Source organism: Cavia porcellus, unplaced genomic scaffold (genome assembly GCF_034190915.1).
Source record: "Cavia porcellus strain 051 isolate PalLab524CR breed Dunkin Hartley unplaced genomic scaffold, mCavPor4.1 scaffold_49, whole genome shotgun sequence".
NCBI lineage: Eukaryota > Metazoa > Chordata > Mammalia > Rodentia > Caviidae > Cavia > Cavia porcellus.
Window position 1 is genome coordinate 4,732,002 of NW_026947532.1, and position 12,294 is coordinate 4,744,295.

The window sequence follows — 12,294 nt, forward strand, 5'->3', positions numbered from 1 at the left end:
CACGATACCAAAAGAAAAAAACCAGGCCGCCATAAATATATGTCAGGCCGTGAGCAAAGTGACCCAGGAAAATACCCACCATATCTCAGAGGCGAAGATAAGCCTAAGGCCAGGGGGCTAGAGAGAGCTAGGGTCAGAGTCAGGATGAGGGTCAGTGTCAGGTCAGGACCAGTGTCAGGGTCAGGGTCCCAGATGCTGTACTGAGCTGTAACCGAGATGGGGCTCAGTGACCCCAACAAGGTGAGGGAGAAGCCAAGAGGTGGCCAGGCCCCAAGCCCTGAGGGACTGGGAAGTCAGTTTTGGAAGGTATGGTTTCTATTGCTAGTGGCACGGTGGGTTAGAAAGAAAAGAGACCGAGGGCGGGTACAGCTCAAGCGCACAGGCGCCTGCCTGGGGAGCACAACGTCCTGAGTTTGAGCCCTGGCACCCCCCCCCAAAAAAAAAAAAAGAATGGGCCTGCAGGAAGTGTGTATAGACGGGCCTGCGTGTCTGTGTGTAGATGGGTCTGTGTGTCTGTGTGTAGAGGGGTCTGTGTGTCTGTGTGTAGAGGGGTCTGTGTGTCTGTGTGTAGAGGGGTCTGTGTGTCTGTGTGTAGACGGGTCTGTGTGTCTGTGTGTAGACGGGCCTGCGTGTCTGTGTGTAGAGGGGTCTGTGTGTCTGTGTGTAGACGGGCCTGCGTCTCTGTGTGTAGAGGGGTCTGTGTGTCTGTGTGTAGACGGGCCTGCGTGTCTGTGTGTAGATGGGTCTGTGTGTCTGTGTGTAGAGGGGTCTGTGTGTCTGTGTGTAGACGGGTCTGTGTGTCTGTGTGTAGACGGGTCTGTGTGTCTGTGTGTAGATGGGTCTGTGTGTCTGTTTATAGACGGGCCTGCGTGTCTGTGTGTAGAGGGGTCTGTGTGTCTGTGTGTAGACGGGTCTGTGTGTCTGTGTGTAGACGGGTCTGTGTGTCTGTGTGTAGATGGGTCTGTGTGTCTGTGTGTAGAGGGGTCTGTGTGTCTGTGTGTAGACGGGTCTGTGTGTCTGTGTGTAGAGGGGTCTGTGTGTCTGTGTGTAGACGGGTCTGTGTGTCTGTGTGTAGACGGGTCTGTGTGTCTGTGTGTAGACGGGTCTGTGTGTCTGTGTGTAGACGGGTCTGTGTGTCTGTGTGTAGACGGGTCTGTGTGTCTGTGTGTAGACGGGTCTGTGTGTCTGTGTGTAGAGGGGTCTGTGTGTCTGTGTGTAGAGGGGTCTGCGTGTCTGTGTGTAGACGGGCCTGCGTGTCTGTGTGTAGAGGGGTCTGTGTGTCTGTGTGTAGAGGGGTCTGTGTGTCTGTGTGTAGACGGGTCTGTGTGTCTGTGTGTAGATGGGTCTGTGTGTCTGTGTGTAGACGGGCCTGCGTGTCTGTGTGTAGAGGGGTCTGTGTGTCTGTGTGTAGAGGGGTCTGTGTGTCTGTGTGTAGACGGGCCTGCGTGTCTGTGTGTAGAGGGGTCTGTGTGTCTGTGTGTAGACGGGCCTGCGTGTCTGTGTGTAGATGGGTCTGTGTGTCTGTGTGTAGAGGGGTCTGTGTGTCTGTGTGTAGACGGGTCTGTGTGTCTGTGTGTAGAGGGGTCTGTGTGTCTGTGTATAGACGGGCCTGCGTGTCTGTGTGTAGAGGGGTCTGTGTGTCTGTGTGTAGAGGGGTCTGTGTGTCTGTGTGTAGACGGGTCTGTGTGTCTGTGTGTAGAGGGGTCTGTGTGTCTGTGTATAGACGGGCCTGCGTGTCTGTGTGTAGAGGGGTCTGTGTGTCTGTGTGTAGACGGGTCTGTGTGTCTGTGTGTAGACGGGTCTGTGTGTCTGTGTGTAGACGGGTCTGTGTGTCTGTGTGTAGAGGGGTCTGTGTGTCTGTGTGTAGATGGGTCTGTGTGTCTGTGTATAGACGGGCCTGCGTGTCTGTGTGTAGAGGGGTCTGTGTGTCTGTGTGTAGACGGGTCTGTGTGTCTGTGTGTAGACGGGTCTGTGTGTCTGTGTGTAGAGGGGTCTGTGTGTCTGTGTGTAGAGGGGTCTGTGTGTCTGTGTGTAGAGGGGTCTGTGTGTCTGTGTGTAGAGGGGTCTGTGTGTCTGTGTATAGACGGGCCTGCGTGTCTGTGTGTAGAGGGGTCTGTGTGTCTGTGTGTAGACGGGTCTGTGTGTCTGTGTGTAGACGGGTCTGTGTATCTGTGTGTAGATGGGTCTGTGTGTCTGTGTATAGACGGGCCTGCGTGTCTGTGTGTAGAGGGGTCTGTGTGTCTGTGTGTAGACGGGTCTGTGTGTCTGTGTGTAGACGGGTCTGTGTGTCTGTGTGTAGATGGGTCTGTGTGTCTGTGTGTAGACGGGCCTGCGTGTCTGTGTGTAGAGGGGTCTGTGTGTCTGTGTGTAGAGGGGTCTGTGTGTCTGTGTGTAGACGGGTCTGTGTGTCTGTGTGTAGACGGGTCTGTGTGTCTGTGTGTAGACGGGTCTGTGTGTCTGTGTGTAGATGGGTCTGTGTGTCTGTGTATAGACGGGCCTGCGTGTCTGTGTGTAGAGGGGTCTGTGTGTCTGTGTGTAGACGGGTCTGTGTGTCTGTGTGTAGACGGGTCTGTGTGTCTGTGTGTAGACGGGTCTGCGTGTCTGTGTGTAGATGGGTCTGCGTGTCTGTGTGTAGAGGGGCCTGCGTGTCTGTGTGTAGACGGGTCTGTGTGTCTGTGTGTAGACGGGTCTGTGTGTCTGTGTGTAGGCGGGTCTGTGTGTCTGTGTGTAGACGGGCCTGCGTGTCTGTGTGTAGAGGGGTCTGTGTGTCTGTGTGTAGACGGGTCTGTGTGTCTGTGTGTAGACGGGTCTGTGTGTCTGTGTGTAGACGGGTCTGTGTGTCTGTGTATAGACGGGCCTGCGTGTCTGTGTGTAGAGGGGTCTGTGTGTCTGTGTGTAGAGGGGTCTGTGTGTCTGTGTGTAGACGGGTCTGTGTGTCTGTGTGTAGACGGGCCTGCGTGTCTGTGTGTAGAGGGGTCTGTGTGTCTGTGTGTAGATGGGTCTGTGTGTCTGTGTGTAGAGGGGTCTGTGTGTCTGTGTGTAGACGGGCCTGCGTGTCTGTGTGTAGAGGGGTCTGTGTGTCTGTGTGTAGAGGGGTCTGTGTGTCTGTGTGTAGAGGGGTCTGTGTGTCTGTGTGTAGAGGGGTCTGTGTGTCTGTGTGTAGACGGGCCTGCGTGTCTGTGTGTAGAGGGGTCTGCGTGTCTGTGTGTAGATTGGTCTGTGTGTCTGTGTGTAGACGGGTCTGTGTGTCTGTGTGTAGACGGGTCTGTGTGTCTGTGTGTAGAGGGGTCTGTGTGTCTGTGTGTAGAGGGGTCTGTGTGTCTGTGTGTAGACGGGCCTGCGTGTCTGTGTGTACAGGGGTCTGTGTGTCTGTGTGTAGAGGGGTCTGTGTGTCTGTGTGTAGAGGAGTCTGTGTGTCTGTGTGTAGAGGGGTCTGTGTGTCTGTGTGTAGACGGGCCTGCGTGTCTGTGTGTAGAGGGGTCTGTGTGTCTGTGTGTAGAGGGGTCTGTGTGTCTGTGTGTAGACGGGCCTGCGTGTCTGTGTGTAGAGGGGTCTGTGTGTCTGTGTGTAGACGGGTCTGCGTGTCTGTGTGTAGACGGGCCTGCGTGTCTGTGTGTAGACGGGTCTGCGTGTCTGTGTGTAGACGGGTCTGCGTGTCTGTGTGTAGAGGGGTCTGTGTGTCTGTGTGTAGAGGGGTCTGTGTGTCTGTGTGTAGAGGGGTCTGTGTGTCTGTGTGTAGATGGGTCTGTGTGTCTGTGTGTAGAGGGGTCTGTGTGTCTGTGTGTAGAGGGGTCTGTGTGTCTGTGTGTAGACGGGTCTGTGTGTCTGTGTGTAGACGGGTCTGTGTGTCTGTGTGTAGACGGGTCTGTGTGTCTGTGTGTAGACGGGTCTGTGTGTCTGTGTGTAGACGGGTCTGTGTGTCTGTGTGTAGACGGGTCTGTGTGTCTGTGTGTAGAGGGGTCTGCGTGTCTGTGTGTAGACGGGCCTGCGTGTCTGTGTGTAGACGGGTCTGTGTGTCTGTGTGTAGAGGGGTCTGTGTGTCTGTGTGTAGAGGGGTCTGTGTGTCTGTGTGTAGAGGGGTCTGTGTGTCTGTGTGTAGACGGGTCTGTGTGTCTGTGTGTAGAGGGGTCTGTGTGTCTGTGTGTAGAGGGGTCTGTGTGTCTGTGTGTAGATGGGTCTGTGTGTCTGTGTGTAGAGGGGTCTGTGTGTCTGTGTGTAGACGGGTCTGTGTGTCTGTGTGTAGACGGGTCTGTGTGTCTGTGTGTAGACGGGTCTGTGTGTCTGTGTGTAGACGGGTCTGTGTGTCTGTGTGTAGACGGGTCTGTGTGTCTGTGTGTAGACGGGTCTGTGTGTCTGTGTGTAGACGGGTCTGTGTGTCTGTGTGTAGACGGGTCTGTGTGTCTGTGTGTAGAGGGGTCTGTGTGTCTGTGTGTAGACGGGCCTGCGTGTCTGTGTGTAGACGGGTCTGTGTGTCTGTGTGTAGAGGGGTCTGTGTGTCTGTGTGTAGAGGGGTCTGTGTGTCTGTGTGTAGACGGGCCTACGTGTCTGTGTGTAGACGGGCCTGCGTGTCTGTGTGTAGATGGGTCTGTGTGTCTGTGTGTAGAGGGGTCTGTGTGTCTGTGTGTAGACGGGTCTGCGTGTCTGTGTGTAGATGGGTCTGCGTGTCTCTGTGTAGATGGGTCTGTGTGTCTGTGTGTAGAGGGGTCTGTGTGTCTGTGTGTAGACGGGTCTGTGTGTCTGTGTGTAGAGGGGTCTGTGTGTCTGTGTGTAGAGGGGTCTGTGTGTCTGTGTGTAGAGGGGTCTGTGTGTCTGTGTGTAGACGGGTCTGTGTGTCTGTGTGTAGACGGGTCTGTGTGTCTGTGTGTAGAGGGGTCTGTGTGTCTGTGTGTAGAGGGGTCTGTGTGTCTGTGTGTAGAGGGGTCTGTGTGTCTGTGTGTAGAGGGGTCTGTGTGTCTGTGTGTAGAGGGGTCTGTGTGTCTGTGTGTAGACGGGTCTGTGTGTCTGTGTGTAGAGGGGTCTGTGTGTCTGTGTGTAGAGGGGTCTGCGTGTCTGTGTGTAGACGGGCCTGCGTGTCTGTGTGTAGACGGGCCTGCGTGTCTGTGTGTAGATGGGTCTGTGTGTCTGTGTGTAGAGGGGTCTGTGTGTCTGTGTGTAGAGGGGTCTGTGTGTCTGTGTGTAGAGGGGTCTGCGTGTCTGTGTGTAGATGGGCCTGCGTGTCTGTGTGTAGAGGGGTCTGTGTGTCTGTGTGTAGAGGGGTCTGTGTGTCTGTGTGTAGAGGGGTCTGTGTGTCTGTGTGTAGAGGGGTCTGTGTGTCTGTGTGTAGACAGGCCTGCGTGTCTGTGTGTAGACGGGCCTGCGTGTCTGTGTGTAGATGGGTCTGTGTGTCTGTGTGTAGAGGGGTCTGTGTGTCTGTGTGTAGAGGGGTCTGTGTGTCTGTGTGTAGAGGGGTCTGTGTGTCTGTGTGTAGATGGGCCTGCGTGTCTGTGTGTAGAGGGGTATGTGTGTCTGTGTGTAGAGGGGTCTGTGTGTCTGTGTGTAGAGGGGTCTGTGTGTCTGTGTGTAGAGGGGTCTGTGTGTCTGTGTGTAGATGGGTCTGTGTGTCTGTGTGTAGATGGGTCTGTGTGTCTGTGTGTAGAGGGGTCTGTGTGTCTGTGTGTAGACGGGTCTGTGTGTCTGTGTGTAGAGGGGTCTGTGTGTCTGTGTGTAGAGGGGTCTGTGTGTCTGTGTGTAGACGGGTCTGTGTGTCTGTGTGTAGAGGGGTCTGTGTGTCTGTGTGTAGACGGGTCTGTGTGTCTGTGTGTAGAGGGGTCTGTGTGTCTGTGTGTAGAGGGGTCTGTGTGTCTGTGTGTAGATGGGTCTGTGTGTCTGTGTGTAGAGGGGTCTGTGTGGCTGTGTGTAGACGGGTCTGTGTGTCTGTGTGTAGAGGGGTCTGTGTGTCTGTGTGTAGAGGGGTCTGTGTGTCTGTGTGTAGACAGGCCTGCGTGTCTGTGTGTAGACGGGCCTGCGTGTCTGTGTGTAGATGGGTCTGTGTGTCTGTGTGTAGAGGGGTCTGTGTGTCTGTGTGTAGAGGGGTCTGTGTGTCTGTGTGTAGAGGGGTCTGTGTGTCTGTGTGTAGAGGGGTCTGTGTGTCTGTGTGTAGAGGGGTCTGTGTGTCTGTGTGTAGACGGGTCTGCGTGTCTGTGTGTAGACGGGCCTGCGTGTCTGTGTGTAGATGGGTCTGTGTGTCTGTGTGTAGAGGGCTCTGTGTGTCTGTGTGTAGACGGGTCTGCGTGTCTGTGTGTAGATGGGTCTGCGTGTCTCTGTGTAGATGGGTCTGTGTGTCTGTGTGTAGAGGGGTCTGTGTGTCTGTGTGTAGACGGGTCTGTGTGTCTGTGTGTAGAGGGGTCTGTGTGTCTGTGTGTAGAGGGGTCTGTGTGTCTGTGTGTAGAGGGGTCTGTGTGTCTGTGTGTAGAGGGGTCTGTGTGTCTGTGTGTAGAGGGGTCTGTGTGTCTGTGTGTAGACGGGTCTGTGTGTCTGTGTGTAGAGGGGTCTGTGTGTCTGTGTGTAGACGGGTCTGTGTGTCTGTGTGTAGACGGGTCTGTGTGTCTGTGTGTAGACGGGCCTGCGTGTCTGTGTGTAGAGGGGTCTGTGTGTCTGTGTGTAGACGGGTCTGTGTGTCTGTGTGTAGACGGGTCTGTGTGTCTGTGTGTAGATGGGCTGTGTGTCTGTGTGTAGACGGGTCTGTGTGTCTGTGTGTAGATGGGTCTGTGTGTCTGTGTATAGACGGGCCTGCGTGTCTGTGTGTAGAGGGGTCTGTGTGTCTGTGTGTAGAGGGGTCTGTGTGTCTGTGTGTAGACGGGTCTGTGTGTCTGTGTGTAGACGGGCCTGCGTGTCTGTGTGTAGAGGGGTCTGTGTGTCTGTGTGTAGATGGGTCTGTGTGTCTGTGTGTAGATGGGTCTGTGTGTCTGTGTGTAGACGGGCCTGCGTGTCTGTGTGTAGACGGGCCTGCGTGTCTGTGTGTAGATGGGTCTGTGTGTCTGTGTGTAGAGGGGTCTGTGTGTCTGTGTGTAGAGGGGTCTGTGTGTCTGTGTGTAGAGGGGTCTGTGTGTCTGTGTGTAGAGGGGTCTGTGTGTCTGTGTGTAGACGGGTCTGCGTGTCTGTGTGTAGAGGGGTCTGCGTGTCTGTGTGTAGACGGGCCTGCGTGTCTGTGTGTAGACGGGTCTGTGTGTCTGTGTGTAGACGGGTCTGTGTGTCTGTGTGTAGAGGGGTCTGTGTGTCTGTGTGTAGAGGGGTCTGTGTGTCTGTGTGTAGATGGGTCTGTGTGTCTGTGTGTAGACGGGTCTGTGTGTCTGTGTGTAGACGGGTCTGTGTGTCTGTGTGTAGACGGGTCTGTGTGTCTGTGTGTAGATGGGTCTGTGTCTCTGTGTGTAGACGGGTCTGTGTGTCTGTGTGTAGATGGGTCTGTGTGTCTGTGTGTAGACGGGTCTGTGTGTCTGTGTGTAGACGGGTCTGTGTGTCTGTGTGTAGACGGGTCTGTGTGTCTGTGTGTAGAGGGGTCTGTGTGTCTGTGTGTAGACGTGCCTGCGTGTCTGTGTGTAGACGGGTCTGTGTGTCTGTGTGTAGAGGGGTCTGTGTGTCTGTGTGTAGAGGGGTCTGTGTGTCTGTGTGTAGACGGGTCTGTGTGTCTGTGTGTAGACGGGCCTGCGTGTCTGTGTGTAGAGGGGTCTGTGTGTCTGTGTGTAGACGGGTCTGTGTGTCTGTGTGTAGACGGGTCTGTGTGTCTGTGTGTAGATGGGCTGTGTGTCTGTGTGTAGACGGGTCTGTGTGTCTGTGTGTAGATGGGTCTGTGTGTCTGTGTATAGACGGGCCTGCGTGTCTGTGTGTAGAGGGGTCTGTGTGTCTGTGTGTAGACGGGTCTGTGTGTCTGTGTGTAGACGGGTCTGCGTGTCTGTGTGTAGAGGGGTCTGTGTGTCTGTGTGTAGACGGGCCTGCGTGTCTGTGTGTAGACGGGTCTGTGTGTCTGTGTGTAGACGGGTCTGTGTGTCTGTGTGTAGAGGGGTCTGTGTGTCTGTGTGTAGAGGGGTCTGTGTGTCTGTGTGTAGATGGGTCTGTGTGTCTGTGTGTAGACGGGTCTGTGTGTCTGTGTGTAGACGGGTCTGTGTGTCTGTGTGTAGACGGGTCTGTGTGTCTGTGTGTAGATGGGTCTGTGTCTCTGTGTGTAGACGGGTCTGTGTGTCTGTGTGTAGATGGGTCTGTGTGTCTGTGTGTAGACGGGTCTGTGTGTCTGTGTGTAGACGGGTCTGTGTGTCTGTGTGTAGACGGGTCTGTGTGTCTGTGTGTAGAGGGGTCTGTGTGTCTGTGTGTAGACGGGTCTGTGTGTCTGTGTGTAGACGGGTCTGTGTGTCTGTGTGTAGATGGGTCTGTGTCTCTGTGTGTAGACGGGTCTGTGTGTCTGTGTGTAGATGGGTCTGTGTGTCTGTGTGTAGATGGGTCTGTGTGTCTGTGTGTAGACGGGTCTGTGTGTCTGTGTGTAGACGGGTCTGTGTGTCTGTGTGTAGACGGGTCTGTGTGTCTGTGTGTAGAGGGGTCTGTGTGTCTGTGTGTAGACGGGTCTGTGTGTCTGTGTGTAGACGGGTCTGTGTGTCTGTGTGTAGACGGGTCTGTGTGTCTGTGTGTAGACGGGTCTGTGTGTCTGTGTGTAGACGGGTCTGTGTGTCTGTGTGTAGACGGGTCTGTGTGTCTGTGTGTAGACGGGTCTGTGTGTCTGTGTGTAGACGGGTCTGTGTGTCTGTGTGTAGACGGGTCTGTGTGTCTGTGTGTAGACGGGCCTGCGTGTCTGTGTGTAGACGGGTCTGTGTGTCTGTGTGTAGAGGGGTCTGTGTGTCTGTGTGTAGAGGGGTCTGTGTGTCTGTGTGTAGACGGGCCTACGTGTCTGTGTGTAGACGGGCCTGCGTGTCTGTGTGTAGATGGGTCTGTGTGTCTGTGTGTAGAGGGGTCTGTGTGTCTGTGTGTAGACGGGTCTGCGTGTCTGTGTGTAGATGGGTCTGCGTGTCTCTGTGTAGATGGGTCTGTGTGTCTGTGTGTAGAGGGGTCTGTGTGTCTGTGTGTAGACGGGTCTGTGTGTCTGTGTGTAGAGGGGTCTGTGTGTCTGTGTGTAGAGGGGTCTGTGTGTCTGTGTGTAGAGGGGTCTGTGTGTCTGTGTGTAGACGGGTCTGTGTGTCTGTGTGTAGACGGGTCTGTGTGTCTGTGTGTAGAGGGGTCTGTGTGTCTGTGTGTAGAGGGGTCTGTGTGTCTGTGTGTAGAGGGGTCTGTGTGTCTGTGTGTAGAGGGGTCTGTGTGTCTGTGTGTAGAGGGGTCTGTGTGTCTGTGTGTAGACGGGTCTGTGTGTCTGTGTGTAGAGGGGTCTGTGTGTCTGTGTGTAGAGGGGTCTGTGTGTCTGTGTGTAGACGGGCCTGCGTGTCTGTGTGTAGACGGGCCTGCGTGTCTGTGTGTAGATGGGTCTGTGTGTCTGTGTGTAGAGGGGTCTGTGTGTCTGTGTGTAGAGGGGTCTGTGTGTCTGTGTGTAGAGGGGTCTGCGTGTCTGTGTGTAGATGGGCCTGCGTGTCTGTGTGTAGAGGGGTCTGTGTGTCTGTGTGTAGAGGGGTCTGTGTGTCTGTGTGTAGAGGGGTCTGTGTGTCTGTGTGTAGAGGGGTCTGTGTGTCTGTGTGTAGACAGGCCTGCGTGTCTGTGTGTAGACGGGCCTGCGTGTCTGTGTGTAGATGGGTCTGTGTGTCTGTGTGTAGAGGGGTCTGTGTGTCTGTGTGTAGAGGGGTCTGTGTGTCTGTGTGTAGAGGGGTCTGTGTGTCTGTGTGTAGATGGGCCTGCGTGTCTGTGTGTAGAGGGGTATGTGTGTCTGTGTGTAGAGGGGTCTGTGTGTCTGTGTGTAGAGGGGTCTGTGTGTCTGTGTGTAGAGGGGTCTGTGTGTCTGTGTGTAGATGGGTCTGTGTGTCTGTGTGTAGATGGGTCTGTGTGTCTGTGTGTAGACGGGTCTGTGTGTCTGTGTGTAGACGGGTCTGTGTGTCTGTGTGTAGAGGGGTCTGTGTGTCTGTGTGTAGAGGGGTCTGTGTGTCTGTGTGTAGACGGGTCTGTGTGTCTGTGTGTAGAGGGGTCTGTGTGTCTGTGTGTAGACGGGTCTGTGTGTCTGTGTGTAGAGGGGTCTGTGTGTCTGTGTGTAGAGGGGTCTGTGTGTCTGTGTGTAGATGGGTCTGTGTGTCTGTGTGTAGAGGGGTCTGTGTGGCTGTGTGTAGACGGGTCTGTGTGTCTGTGTGTAGAGGGGTCTGTGTGTCTGTGTGTAGAGGGGTCTGTGTGTCTGTGTGTAGACAGGCCTGCGTGTCTGTGTGTAGACGGGCCTGCGTGTCTGTGTGTAGATGGGTCTGTGTGTCTGTGTGTAGAGGGGTCTGTGTGTCTGTGTGTAGAGGGGTCTGTGTGTCTGTGTGTAGAGGGGTCTGTGTGTCTGTGTGTAGAGGGGTCTGTGTGTCTGTGTGTAGAGGGGTCTGTGTGTCTGTGTGTAGACGGGTCTGCGTGTCTGTGTGTAGACGGGCCTGCGTGTCTGTGTGTAGATGGGTCTGTGTGTCTGTGTGTAGAGGGCTCTGTGTGTCTGTGTGTAGACGGGTCTGCGTGTCTGTGTGTAGATGGGTCTGCGTGTCTCTGTGTAGATGGGTCTGTGTGTCTGTGTGTAGAGGGGTCTGTGTGTCTGTGTGTAGACGGGTCTGTGTGTCTGTGTGTAGAGGGGTCTGTGTGTCTGTGTGTAGAGGGGTCTGTGTGTCTGTGTGTAGAGGGGTCTGTGTGTCTGTGTGTAGAGGGGTCTGTGTGTCTGTGTGTAGAGGGGTCTGTGTGTCTGTGTGTAGACGGGTCTGTGTGTCTGTGTGTAGAGGGGTCTGTGTGTCTGTGTGTAGACGGGTCTGTGTGTCTGTGTGTAGACGGGTCTGTGTGTCTGTGTGTAGACGGGCCTGCGTGTCTGTGTGTAGAGGGGTCTGTGTGTCTGTGTGTAGACGGGTCTGTGTGTCTGTGTGTAGACGGGTCTGTGTGTCTGTGTGTAGATGGGCTGTGTGTCTGTGTGTAGACGGGTCTGTGTGTCTGTGTGTAGATGGGTCTGTGTGTCTGTGTATAGACGGGCCTGCGTGTCTGTGTGTAGAGGGGTCTGTGTGTCTGTGTGTAGAGGGGTCTGTGTGTCTGTGTGTAGACGGGTCTGTGTGTCTGTGTGTAGACGGGCCTGCGTGTCTGTGTTAGAGGGGTCTGTGTGTCTGTGTGTAGATGGGTCTGTGTGTCTGTGTGTAGATGGGTCTGTGTGTCTGTGTGTAGACGGGCCTGCGTGTCTGTGTGTAGACGGGCCTGCGTGTCTGTGTGTAGATGGGTCTGTGTGTCTGTGTGTAGAGGGGTCTGTGTGTCTGTGTGTAGAGGGGTCTGTGTGTCTGTGTGTAGAGGGGTCTGTGTGTCTGTGTGTAGAGGGGTCTGTGTGTCTGTGTGTAGACGGGTCTGCGTGTCTGTGTGTATAGGGGTCTGCGTGTCTGTGTGTAGACGGGCCTGCGTGTCTGTGTGTAGACGGGTCTGTGTGTCTGTGTGTAGACGGGTCTGTGTGTCTGTGTGTAGAGGGGTCTGTGTGTCTGTGTGTAGAGGGGTCTGTGTGTCTGTGTGTAGATGGGTCTGTGTGTCTGTGTGTAGACGGGTCTGTGTGTCTGTGTGTAGACGGGTCTGTGTGTCTGTGTGTAGACGGGTCTGTGTGTCTGTGTGTAGATGGGTCTGTGTCTCTGTGTGTAGACGGGTCTGTGTGTCTGTGTGTAGATGGGTCTGTGTGTCTGTGTGTAGACGGGTCTGTGTGTCTGTGTGTAGACGGGTCTGTGTGTCTGTGTGTAGACGGGTCTGTGTGTCTGTGTGTAGAGGGGTCTGTGTGTCTGTGTGTAGACGTGCCTGCGTGTCTGTGTGTAGACGGGTCTGTGTGTCTGTGTGTAGAGGGGTCTGTGTGTCTGTGTGTAGAGGGGTCTGTGTGTCTGTGTGTAGACGGGTCTGTGTGTCTGTGTGTAGACGGGCCTGCGTGTCTGTGTGTAGAGGGGTCTGTGTGTCTGTGTGTAGACGGGTCTGTGTGTCTGTGTGTAGACGGGTCTGTGTGTCTGTGTGTAGATGGGCTGTGTGTCTGTGTGTAGACGGGTCTGTGTGTCTGTGTGTAGATGGGTCTGTGTGTCTGTGTATAGACGGGCCTGCGTGTCTGTGTGTAGAGGGGTCTGTGTGTCTGTGTGTAGACGGGTCTGTGTGTCTGTGTGTAGACGGGTCTGCGTGTCT